The sequence below is a fragment of the Heterocephalus glaber genome, unplaced genomic scaffold, assembly GCF_053883595.1.
Source record: "Heterocephalus glaber isolate CG9 unplaced genomic scaffold, H.glaber_assembly_v1.0 deba00001442, whole genome shotgun sequence".
In the NCBI taxonomy this organism is placed as follows: Eukaryota; Metazoa; Chordata; class Mammalia; order Rodentia; family Bathyergidae; genus Heterocephalus; species Heterocephalus glaber.
Window position 1 is genome coordinate 28,936,667 of NW_028258296.1, and position 12,039 is coordinate 28,948,705.

The 12,039-nt window shown below is 42.1% G+C and overlaps 1 long non-coding RNA gene, 1 other non-coding gene and 1 pseudogene across 3 annotated transcripts in view; 2 read left to right on the forward strand and 1 right to left on the reverse strand.

Moving 5' to 3' along the window:
• LOC147827671 (uncharacterized) overlaps positions 1-1,942 on the reverse strand; it is a 109,640-nt gene extending 107,698 nt beyond the window's left edge. The window contains exon 1 of one of the 2 annotated variants that reach the window (XR_015451991.1): positions 1,515-1,942. This is a non-coding gene — a long non-coding RNA (uncharacterized LOC147827671). Of the gene's footprint in view, positions 1-1,238 lie in introns of both variants that reach the window. The other variant, XR_015451992.1, reaches the window with a different exon arrangement.
• On the forward strand, positions 1,390-1,474 carry Trnar-ucu (transfer RNA arginine (anticodon UCU)). The gene is given in 2 exon segments: positions 1,390-1,426; positions 1,439-1,474. It is a non-coding gene; the product is annotated as a tRNA-Arg (tRNA).
• Positions 1,943-5,547: 3,605 nt separating the features above from the next.
• LOC101703683 (cold shock domain-containing protein E1 pseudogene) lies at positions 5,548-10,205 on the forward strand (annotated as a pseudogene).
• Positions 10,206-12,039: the final 1,834 nt, after the last annotated feature.

Here is a 12,039-nt window from a genome sequence, read left to right on the forward strand (position 1 = left end):
CTCCACACTCGCTAGCTGGGTGTCCCTAAATGAGTTATTCAACCTCTTTTAGCTGCAGTTTTCCTTCTTTATAAAGAAGACGGTGAATGTTAAAGGTGCCCACCATACTAGATTCGTTCGGAGCGTTCCTTGTCCCCTTTAGTACAATGCCAAGAGACCACTCTGCTTCGACGCGAGGTGATGCCAGGCGGGTAGAAACTCGGCGGACCACAAGGGTAGGCAGATCCCAGCTCGGAGCAGGAGTGAGCTGCAGAGGAACCTGCGGAGCACGCCCAGCCGCAGCTCTGCTACTCCAATGTAGGCGGGACTCGGAAAGCGGCGAGCGGATTGGAGCCGGGAGCAGGGTTGTGTCTGGCAGCGGCAGTTGCGTAGCAACTGCACGGCTGTTATGAGGTCGTCTACTTGGAGTGGCTTCAGGGTCGTGCGGAAGGGGATTTAGTGGGGCACTGAAGGGCTGCTTCCGGCCAAGGAAGCCCTAGGATTTGCGGCCATCGTGACCTTCTGAGCAACGGTGCCAAGCCCTCCACCCGCCTCCCCTTAGGTGGCCCCCGGGAGCCCGCGGTCGCCCTCGGCGCGCGCCCTCCCACCACCCGTGCTGCACACGCATGCTCCCCGCGCCCCCACTCGCGCCGTCGCCTTCGGCTGCGGCACACGCAGTCGCGTGTCTTGGGCGCGCGGGCTCGGGAGGCTCCCGGCGCCAGGACGAGCTCTCGGAGGATGCCGCGGCGCGGGGCGCGTCGCCCCCCTCAGTCCACCAGAGCCCGGATACCTCAGAAATTCGGCTCTGGGTCTGTGGGGAGCGAAATGCAACCCAAGCTCCATTTTCCCGAACCCCGCGCAAATAAACACGCACAAGCACACACACAGGCGCCGCCACAGCCCCAGATCGCCGCGGTAGGTCCCGGGGCAGAGCCGGGCCCGAGAAGGGTCGCGGCCAGTGTCCCGCAGCCCGAGGGGCGCCCGCTTGGCAACTGCTGCTCACAGGTGCGACGGAAGTGCCCGGCTCGCCGGCCCGCCGAGGCGTAACGGCTGGTGGGGCCTGCATCCCCGCGGCCCGACCGGGCGGCAGCGGCCGCCGGAGAGATCCGGTAGGCGGGGACGCTGGGCGCAGGACGGGGCTGGGGAGGAAGCCGCGCCCGTGATTCGTGCGGCGGCCGTGCGGCGGGCCGGGGCGGGCCCGGGCCGGGCTCAGCTGTGAGAACTCCGCCCGCCCACCCTTCGCTCCGGGGCTCGCCCACCTCGCGAGACGCGGCCCAGGGGAGGTCAGGCGCAGTGTCCTGGGTCACAGCGACGAGGCTGCGGCGACAGAGACGACTGAAGGGCGGTGGGGAGGGCGCAGGGCCGGCCCCTCTGGCTTAATGTGGCAGATGCGCGGAGACTCCAACAGGTGGCTCCGTGGCGCAATGGATAGCGCATTGGACTTCTAGAGGCTGAAGGCATTCAAAGGTTCCGGGTTCGAGTCCCGGCGGAGTCGCACTTTTTTTTCCCTTCTCAAAGTTATTTCCCATCCTTACCATTTCTCTCCTTCCTTTTCCTCTGCAGCTCCACTCGCCTCCCGGCCCGCGAGTCCCCGCTCGCGGCGTTCGGCTCTTGCGGCGCGTTTGCCTTGAGCTGCTCCCGGGGTCCCGCGCCAGTGCCGCTCCTCTGACCCCCGCGGCTCGGCCGCTGGCCCAGCCTCTCGGAGCCGATCTACGCCCGGAAGGAGCGGCTAGGGCGGCGGCGGAGGGAGAGGGGTCGACAGCGAAGTGAGGCCTTCGGTCTGGGCCTGACGGAGGGCGCAGCAAACCCCGGGTCTCGGGTGACAGTAGCTGTGAGGGAGGGACAAGGAAGCTCATCTGCACAAAGTGCGGTGCGGGCTGAAGGCTCCTCCAGCCCCCAGGGCCTCAAAATTAACAATCAACGGAATCTGTCAAAAATGCAGATTTCTGGCGTCACTCCAGGATTCCAGGCTTGTCAATCTGGGGCGGGGCCCGGGAACCTGCATTTCTGTGAGATTGTCCGCTTTCTCTGTGATTCTACTGCCAAGAGGTCGGAGGCCCACTCTACCTGTTGGCTTCTCCAGGGGAATTACTGTCTTCTACCTTTTCTTCTGACAACTTTAGTTTTACTCAAGGTTGGAGTTCTTCCTCACTAAATAAGGAAGGGAAAAAAGGGATGAATGAAATTTTTAAAAGCCAATGTAATTCATACAAAAGATACAAAATCCAATATTGTCAAAAAAGGTACCGGGGAAAGTAAATATTCTTGCCGTTCTTATCCCAGTCTTGCAGTTCTGCTCACAAGCTATTAGTGATTATAGTTTCTTGAAAATATTTTTAGATCTATTTTATGCACATTTCAGTATTTTTATAGCTATTGTCTCTGCATATATACTGTTATTGTGATATATATCCTTTCCAAAGCAGTGGCCAGTGTGTCATATTTATTACTTCTAAATACCTGTAGAGCTGCCTTATGTCATTGTACAAAGGTATCATAATGATTTAACAGTCCCTATCACTTAGACATTTAGGTGTCCATTATTTTCCTGTTACATGCAGTGCTTCAGTGAATATCCTTGTTCTTACTAACTGTACACAAATGCAAGTATATCTTTAGCACAAACTCCTAGGAACTCAGAGTTTTCTTTGTGCATTCTTAATCTGTGCATTCTTTGATAGATATTGTCAGATTGCCCTCATAAAGATTATAACCATTTTACTGTCACCAGCAGTGTGTGAGAATGTCTGTTTCCCGATAGCCCTCATGTTAGCAAACAGATTAGAAATGGTTTTGAAGGTTCTGGGGATTTGGCTCAGTGACACCATGCCTGCCTTGCAAGCACAAAGTCCTGAGTTCAATCCCTGGTACCAATAAGAAAAAAAAGAAATGGTTTTGAGTTGTAGCTTTAATTCATGTCTTTTTAAAAAAATTCTTTTATTGGTACATTTTAGGTATACAATACGTTTACATTTATCATTGGGTGTTTGTACCTGTACACGATGTATCTTAGTTCTTATTTTTCCCCCATTACCTGTGCGCCCTTCACCCCCTCCACCCTTCCCTATTTACATAGATTTCATTTCCATTTTTTTTTCTTTTCTTTTAATTCATGTCTTTAGGGTGAAGCTGAGTATCTCTTCCTACATAGGATAATTTGCATTTCTTTTCCTATGATTTATCTGTTCTTGGGATGTGCCCACTTTTCCTTTGTCACTCACAACCCCTAGGCTTGCTGTAATAAGAATGCTATCTTTTTAAAAATCATTTTGTAGGAGTTGTTTACATATTAAGAAAAACAGGCCTCTGTGGTATGTGTTGCCATTGTTCTTTCCCAGCCTGTCTGCTGATTTAATTTATGGTATTTTGTTTTGTTTTATATAAATTCATATCAATCTTTTATCAATATTTTCTGGCTTCTAGGTTTAAAGTCATACTGTATTCAGATTATTAAATTTTTCCTTTTAATGGATTTTTATGTTTGATTTTTAAATCTTTATCTAGAATATATTTTTGTATAAGAAGTAAAGGAGATTTGTTGCAGAATCATTGATGATGACCCCTCCTTTTTTCTCCACTAATTTAATTTTTTTGAAAGAAAGTCCCAGTATGTAGTTTACACTGATTTTCACTATGTATTTCAGAGTGGCCTCCAATTCATGGCAATCCACCTGCCTCCCAGCTCCTGGGATGTGCCACCATACCTAGCTTCTCCACTGATTTGAAATGTCAGTTGTATTGTTTTCTAAATTCCCATATGCACTTGGCTTTCTGGATTCTCTATTCCATTGATCTGTGTGAACTTTTGAATTTGCTGTTTTAAAATCTAGTTGGGTCAATCCTCCCTCATCAGTCCTTTTTTTAAAAAAAATTTTAGTGTTATACTTTTGGAATACATAATAATCATATTCATCATAGGGAATTTGTACCTGCACATAATATATCTTGAGTCTTCTTTTTTTCCCCATTCCCTTCTCCCCACTTCATCCCTTCTTGCCTTCCTTATTTATGAAAGCTTTGTTTCTATATTTTTCCTTGTATTCTTTCTTTTTCTTTTCCCTTCCTTTCCATCCTCCTCCCCCCTCCCTTGTCCCCCCTTCCCATTTGAACATTTTCTTCCTACTTCCCAGTATCTATCATCCATTTTGGTTCTCACACAAGAGAAGCAATACAATATTTAAATGTATGTCCCATTTACTTCACTTTAAAATATGATCTCAAGGTGCATCCATTTACCTAAAAGTGTCTCAAGTTTATTTATAGCAGATTAGTGCTCCAATTGAATATAAAAACTACATTTTCCTTATCCATTGATGAGCATCTAGGCTCTTTCCAAGATTTAGCTGTTACAAACTGTGCTGCTATAAATATGGATGTGTGTATATCACTGTGATATGATGCTTTTAACTCTTTCAGGGAGACACCAAGAAGGGGAATAGCTGGATCAAATGAAACTTCTAGTTTTAGTTTTTTGAGGAATCTCTGTACTGATTTTCATATTGCTTGTACCAATTTACACTCCCACCAACAGTGGAGAAGGGTCCCTTTTTCCCCACAGCCTTTCCAGCATTTGTTGCTGGTTGATTTATTGATGGTAGCTGTTCTTTCTGGAGTGAGATAGAATCTCAGTGTTGTTTTAATTTGCACCTCTTGAGTGACCAGTGATGTTGAATATTTTTTCATATATTTATTTGCTGTTTCTACTTCATCTGAGAAGTGTTTATTCATTTCAGATGCCCATTTTTGGATTGGATCTTTAAATTTGGGGGGGGTCTTATTTTTCTGGGTTCTTTATATATTCTAGATATTAGTCTTTTGGCTGACCAATAGCTGGTAAAATTTTTTTCCTGTTCTGTGGGTTGTCTCTTTACTCTGTTGGTGGTTTCTTTTGCTGTACAGAAGCTTTTTAATGAGATGAGATCCTAGTGATTCTTTGTCATATTTTCTGTGCAATCAGGGTTTTGTTCATAAAGTCTCTGTCTAAACCTATGTCTTCAAGAATTTTACCTATATGATCTTCTAGCAGATTAAGTGTTTCTGCTTTAATATTTAGATCTTTCATCCATTTTTATTTTAGTTTAGTGCATGGTGGGAAAGACAGTTTTCCTAGCACCATTTATTAAAGAGGCTTTCTTCTAGTGAAGGTGTTTGGCCCTTTTGTCAAAGATAAGGTGACTGAGAGTGTTTGCAGTTGTTTCTGCATCTTTTTTCCATTCCATTGATCATAGGACCTGGGGTTTTTTTCTTTCTTTTTCCAGTACCATGCTGTTTTTAGCACAATAGCTTTGTGCTATAATTTCAAGTTGGGGATTGTGATGCCCTCTGCCTCGCCTTTGTTGCCCAGAATCGCTTTTGCTATTCTTTGTCTCTTCTGATTTCAAATGAATTTTTGTTGGGTTGATAGCCTGACCAGTAACCGGGCTTGCATAAATCTGTATAACAGTTTTGAAAGTATGGTCATTTTCACTATATTGGTTCTGTATATCCAAGAACAAGGGAAATCTTTTCATTTTCCTCTTTGATCTCCTCTTTCAGAGTACTGTAGTTTTCAATGTAAAGGTCTTTTACTTCCTTTGTTAGACTGATTTCTAAGTATTTCATTTTTCTTGATGTTGTTGTGAAATTTCTCAGTGAGTTTGTTATTTGTGTACAGGAATGCTATTGATTTTTGAGTGTTGACTTTGTTTTGCTGAATTTAGTTATTAAATGTAGGAGTCTTTTGGTGGAGTTTTTGTGGTCTTCTATGTAGAGTATTGTGTCATCTGCAAATAATGATAACTTCTTCTTTACTATCCTTATTCCTTTGATTTCTCTCTTGCCTAATTGCTCTGGCTAATGTTTCTAGAACTATACTGAATAGGAGTGGTGAAAATCAGTTGTTCCTGATTGTAGAGTGAAAGCTTTCAGTTTTTGACCATTTAGTATGATGTTGCCTCTTGGCTTGTCATAGATGGCTTTTATCAGATTGAGACAAAGACATTCTATTCCAGTTTTATGTAGAGTTTTTTTATCATGAATGGGAGTTGGACTTTGTCAAATGCTTTTTCTGCGTCTGTTGAGATGATTGTGTGGTTTTTGTCTGTGGTTCTGTTAATATGGTATATTACATTTATTGATTTGTGTGTGTTGAACCATTCCTGCATCCTTGGGATGAATCTTACTTGGTCATAGTGTATAATCTTTGTGATGATTTGCTGCATTCTGTTTGCCAGCATCTTATTGAGGATTATTTTTTATTAAGGACATTGGCTTGTAGTTCTCTTTTTTGGTTGGCTCTTTGCTGGTTTTAGTATCTGAGTAATGCTTGCTTATAGGAATGAGTTTGGTAGTATTGCTTCCCTTTCAGTTTCACTGAAGAGTTTGAGGAATAGTGGCATTAGATTTTCTCTAAATTTCTTGTAAATTCAGCAGTGAATCCATCAGGACTAGGGCTTTTCATTTTTGGTAAGTTAATTACTTCTTCAATTTCATTAACTAATATTGAGTTATGTAGAATTTTTATATCTTCTTGATTCAGCTATAGGAATTAAAAAATATGTCCAAGGCAGGCCATGTCACAGGCCTATAATCCCAGGACCCAGGAGGCTGAGGTAGGAAGATTGCTGCAAGTTCAAGGCCAGGCTTGGCTACATAGTTTAAGGGCAGCCTGAACTACATACCAAGATCCTGTTTCAAAAAACCAAAAACAATAAAAATAAAAAATGTCTATACAAAAAGTGTACAAGAATGTCCAAAGAAGCATTATTTTTTGTGGTCAGCTGTAGAAATAACCCAAATGTCTATCAACTGATAAATAAAATGTAGTATATCTATTTGATGGAATATCATTCAGCAATCAAAAAGAATAGAACTACTGATTCATGTTACAACACAAATAAACTTTGAAAACATTATGCTAAGTCAAAGAAGCCAGTTGCAAATGTGATCACATATTATATGTTTCCATTTATATGACATGTTTAAATTAGGCAAATCCATAGAGACAGAAAGTAAATTATTGCTTGTAAAGAGTGGAGCTGGGGACGTACTGGGCCGTGCTGCTTATGGTGGCACTGGAGAGGGGGCGCTGAGCTGCTGGGTATGAAGTATAACAGAACAGACTTTACCACCTGAAACTGCTGCTTCAAGTTCAGATCAGGCAAGGAACAAACCTCATAACAACCAACAAGACCAAAGAAGAACACACTTAAGTTGAGGACACAACACTTGATCTGAAACAAGAAGTTTGTGCCTACTCAACAGCTTTGAAAGAGCACTTCCCAACGCTGCTAGTAGTCTTTGTTTTCTTCAGTGTTGTGCTGTGAGATTGCTCGGTGCAGCAGCAATTGTATTCTTTATTACCTTGGTAGATCATTTTCTCTCGCTTTTTTTTTTTAAATCCTAGCAACTTTCACCCTTTGAAACTTGTGCTGAAAAAGAAGAATCAGCTAATACTACTGAAAGTGTAATATTTGATTATCACTGCGAGATGAGCTTTGATTCAAACCTTCTCCACAACAATGGACATAATGGGTACCCCAGTGGTACTTCAGCACCACTTCGTGAAACTGGGGTTATTGAAAAACTGTTAACCTCTTATGGATTTTTTCAGTGTTCAGAATGTCATGCTAAATTTTTCTTCCACTGCTCACAATATAATGGCAACCTGCAGGACTTAAAAGTAGGAGATGATGTTGAATTCAAAGTTTCATCTGACTGGCGGACTGGCAAACCAAATTGCTATTAAACTAGTGAAGATAAAACCAGAAATCCACCCTGAAGAACGAATGAATGGACAAGAAGTGTTTTACCTGACTTACACCCCTGAAGATGTTGAAGGGAATGTTCAGCTGGAAACCGGAGATAAAATAAATTTTGTAATTGATAACAATAAACATACTGGTGCTGTAAGTGCTCGTAACATTATGCTGTTGAAAAAGAAACAAGCCTGCTGTCAGGGGGTAGTTTGTGCCATGAAGGAGGCATTTGGCTTTATTGAAAGAGGCGATGTGGCAAAAGAGATATTCTTCCACTACAGTGAGTTTAAAGGTGACCTGGAAACCTTGCAACCTGGAGATGATGTGGAATTCACAATCAAGGACAGAAATGGTAAAGAAGTTGCAACAGATGTCAGATTATTGCCTCAAGGAACAGTCATTTTTGAAGATATCAGCATTGAACATTTTAGGGAACTGTAACCAAAGTTATCCCAAAAGTACCCAGTAAAAACCAGAATGACCTACTGCTGGGGCGAATCAAAGTTGATTTTGTGATTCCTAAAGAACTTCCTTTTGGAGATAAAGATACAAAATCCAAGGTGACCCTGCTGGAAGGTGACCATGTTAAGTTTAATATTTCAACAGAGCAACATGAGAAATTAGAACGAGCAACCACCATAGAAGTTCTATCAAATACATTTCAGTTCACTAATGAAGCCAGAGAAATGGGTGTAATCAGTGCCTTGAGAGATGGGTTTGGTTTTATCAAGTGTGTGGATTGGGATGCTCATATGTTTTCCACTTCAGTGAAATTCTGGATGGGAACCAGCTTCATATTCCAGATGAAGTAGACTTTACTGTGGTTCCTGACATGCTCTCTGCCCAAAGAAATCATGCTATTAGGATTAAAAAACTTCCCAAGGGCATGGTTTCATTCCATTCTCATTCAGATCATCGTTTTCTGGGCACTGTAGAAAAAGAAGCCACTTTTTCCAATCCTAAAACCACTAGCCCTAACAAAGCCAAGGAGAAGGAGGCTGAGGATGGCATTATTGCTAATGATGATTGTGGAGTGAAACTAACTATTGCTTTTCAAGCCAAGGATGTGGAAGGTTCTACTTCTCCTCAAATAGGAGATAAGGTTGAATTTAGTATTAGTGACAAACAGAGGCCTGGGCAGCAGATTGCAACCTGTGTGGCACTTTTAGGTCGTAATTCCAATTCCAAGAGGCTCTTGGGTTATGTGGCAACTCTGAAAGATAATTTTGGATTTATTGAAACAGCCAATCATGATAAGGAAATCTTTTTCCATTACAGTGAATTCTCTGGTGATGTTGATAGCCTGGAACTGGGGGACATGGTTGAGTACAGCTTGTCCAAAGGCAAAGGCAACAAAGTCAGCGCTGAAAAAGTAAACAAAACTCACTCAGTGAATGGTCTTACTGAGGAAGCTGATCCCACCATCTACTCTGGTAAAGTCATTCGTCCTTTGAGGAATGTTGATCCAACACAGACTGAGTATCAAGGAATGATTGCGATTGTGGAAGAGGGGGATATGAAAGGTGAGGTGTATCCATTTGGCATAGTTGGAATGGCCAACAAAGGGGATTGCCTGCAGAAAGGGGAGAGTGTTAAGTTCCAGTTGTGTGTCCTGGGCCAAAATGCACAGACTGTGGCCTATAACATCACACTCCTGCGTAGGGCCACAGTGAAGTGTGTGAAAGATCAGTTTGGCTTCATTAACTCTGAAGTAGGAGATAGCAAGAAGCTCGTTTTCCATGTGAAAGAAGTTCAGGATGGCATTGAGCTACAGGCAGGAGACGAGGTGGAGTTCTCAGTAATTCTTAACCAGTGCACTGGCAAGTGCAGTGCCTATAATGTTTGGCGAGTCTGCGAGGGCCCCAAGGCTGTTGCAGCCCCTTGACCTGATAGGTTGGTCAATCGCTTGAAGAACATCACTGTGGATGATGCCAGTGCTCCTCACCTAATGGTTCTTCGTCAGCCAAGGGGATCAGATAACTCAGTGGGATTTGGTGCAGAAAGAAAGATCTGTCAAGCTGGTGTCGTTGACTGACTACATCCACAAAGCACATCCTTAATCCACTATGATCAAGCTGGCGGGATTCTGGTGAAGGGTTCTGAATATCTCCTTCTTCATCCCTCCCAAAATCTGGAAAACTTATTCTATTGAGCTATTACACCAGTTTTAACACCTTCCTTGTGTTATGTTTAAAAAAATAAATAAATTTAAGAAACCATTTTAAAAAAAAAAGTGGAGCTGGGAGGAATGTGAAGTAATTGTTAATGAGTATGAGGTTTCTTTTGGAGGTCATGAAAATGTTCAGGAAATAGTGTGATATTTGCCCAAGCTTTCCTCTAACTTGTGGTCCACTCCCCACAGCCTCCAGAGGCTTCAGAGTTTTGTGGGAGTTACATATCAATTTTAAAAGTGGAAAAATAGTTTCAGTTGATTAATTTTGTTTTCTGGAAATATATTACTCACAAATTATGATGGCTTTGTTTTCTCCTAGTTTAATGCCTTATACTATTTTTCTTGTAATAGCATCAGCTACTATGTCCAGAAAATATTAAATAATTTTTCATGATGTTAATAGTGGGCTTGTCTTTCTTCTGGTCCTTAAAGAAATGCTTTCTCAATAAGCATGTTGCTGGCTTTTGAGGTTGGTGTGACTGTGCCTGCATACACACAAACACATATATCTTTATCACATAAGAAAAACATTCCTGAAATGAATCCCACTTGGTTGTGCTGTATATTTACTTAAAAAATATTCTAGCATTTTGCAATTCTCATATATTTAGGAAGATTAGCATTTAATTATCTTCCATAAAATGAATAGCAGTCGCAGCATTGTTTGTAATGGCCTCAAACTGGAAATGACCTAGTTGTCTATCAGTGATGATCTGTTTGAAGAAAGTGTAGTAGAGACAACGTAATTGAATACAATGTAGACCTTAAAAGAATAAGATTTATATAAACTGCTATCAGAAAATATCTAAGAGTGTATGAAAAACATTGGGGTGTGAAAATTAGTATTTTAATAAGATTCTATTTATCAAACTGCTGATAGTAACACTAGTGATAACACATTTATTATTGTGACTGTGTGCGTAGATTTCTGGAGAGATATGGTTAGCAGTGGTTATTTCAGAGCAGTGCTCATTGAGTGGCCTTTTTACTCTATACTTGCAATGTTTGAAGTTTGTTTTCATAATGTAATAGAAAAGTTAATTTTTAGAAAAAAGAGGTAAACAAACAATTGTAATGTTGATAAAGAGGGGAAAAAAGCATGTGCCTGTTCCTAGATCATTTCCAGACAGCTCTGGTGTTGCTTATTCATTAAAGGTTTTCCAAATGATTTAAAAAACTCTGATTCTACTCATATGCTGAATCTAAGTGACAGATGAGGCATCTGGAAGCCCACTTACTAAAAGAGGATTGCGAGTTTGAGTCCAGTCTGGGCAATTTAGCTTGGTGAGACCTTGACTCAAAGTAAAAGGACTGGGGATGCAGCTCAGTATGAAGGCCCTGGAAAGGATGGTATTTTCATCTTGTAATACTGAGAAGTGTGGACTTTACCCTAAAGACCGTATGAAACTACTAAATAGGTTTTAGCTGGGAAGCGGTGATTAAGGTGTGATCTGTGTCATCCCTCTGGCTGTAGTGGGGATCATGAGCTGGAACAGCCTCAGACCAGAGCCCTGAAGTCCAGTTCAAAGGCTGTCAGAGCCTCTTAGTTCTAAGAAAATGATGAGGGGTGAAATTTAGGAGATGGTTTGGGAGAAGGCTGAATATACAACCAATGTGGGGGAAAACAAAAGAAAACAACCAATGTGGGGCTGTTTCATGGGAGGTCAAATTGATGGGCCCTGACAAACTAAGGGATATAGAGGGAGGAGCAGAAGTAAAATGACAATAATTGTCTTTTTTATGGGTGGGCGCTGAAATGGTCATTGGGACAAGTTGGTTTTGGGGGAAAATGGGTTCACATTTCCACATAGTTTGAGGTCCGTGGAACATCCTGGACATGTATGCAGTACTTGGCATTTTTATATACAAATCCAAGCTCATAGCAGGCTCTCAAGTTTGTAAGAAAAGAATGAAAGGAAAGTAGACGTATAGAGTGAGATGGAAAAGAAGTCCAAGAGCTCAGGAGACAGATCTAGGTTTGGGATTTAAATTTCATTGTCCTACTTTTCAACGGCACATCCTACTGTAGCAGCCCTTGGTTCCCTTTATAAAGCTTTCATTGGTCTATCAGTAATTTTGCCTAAGTTTTAGTAGGTGAACTGAATGTAATGACACAGGCCAAAGTCACTAAAACTGTTCCCAAGAGTTGCT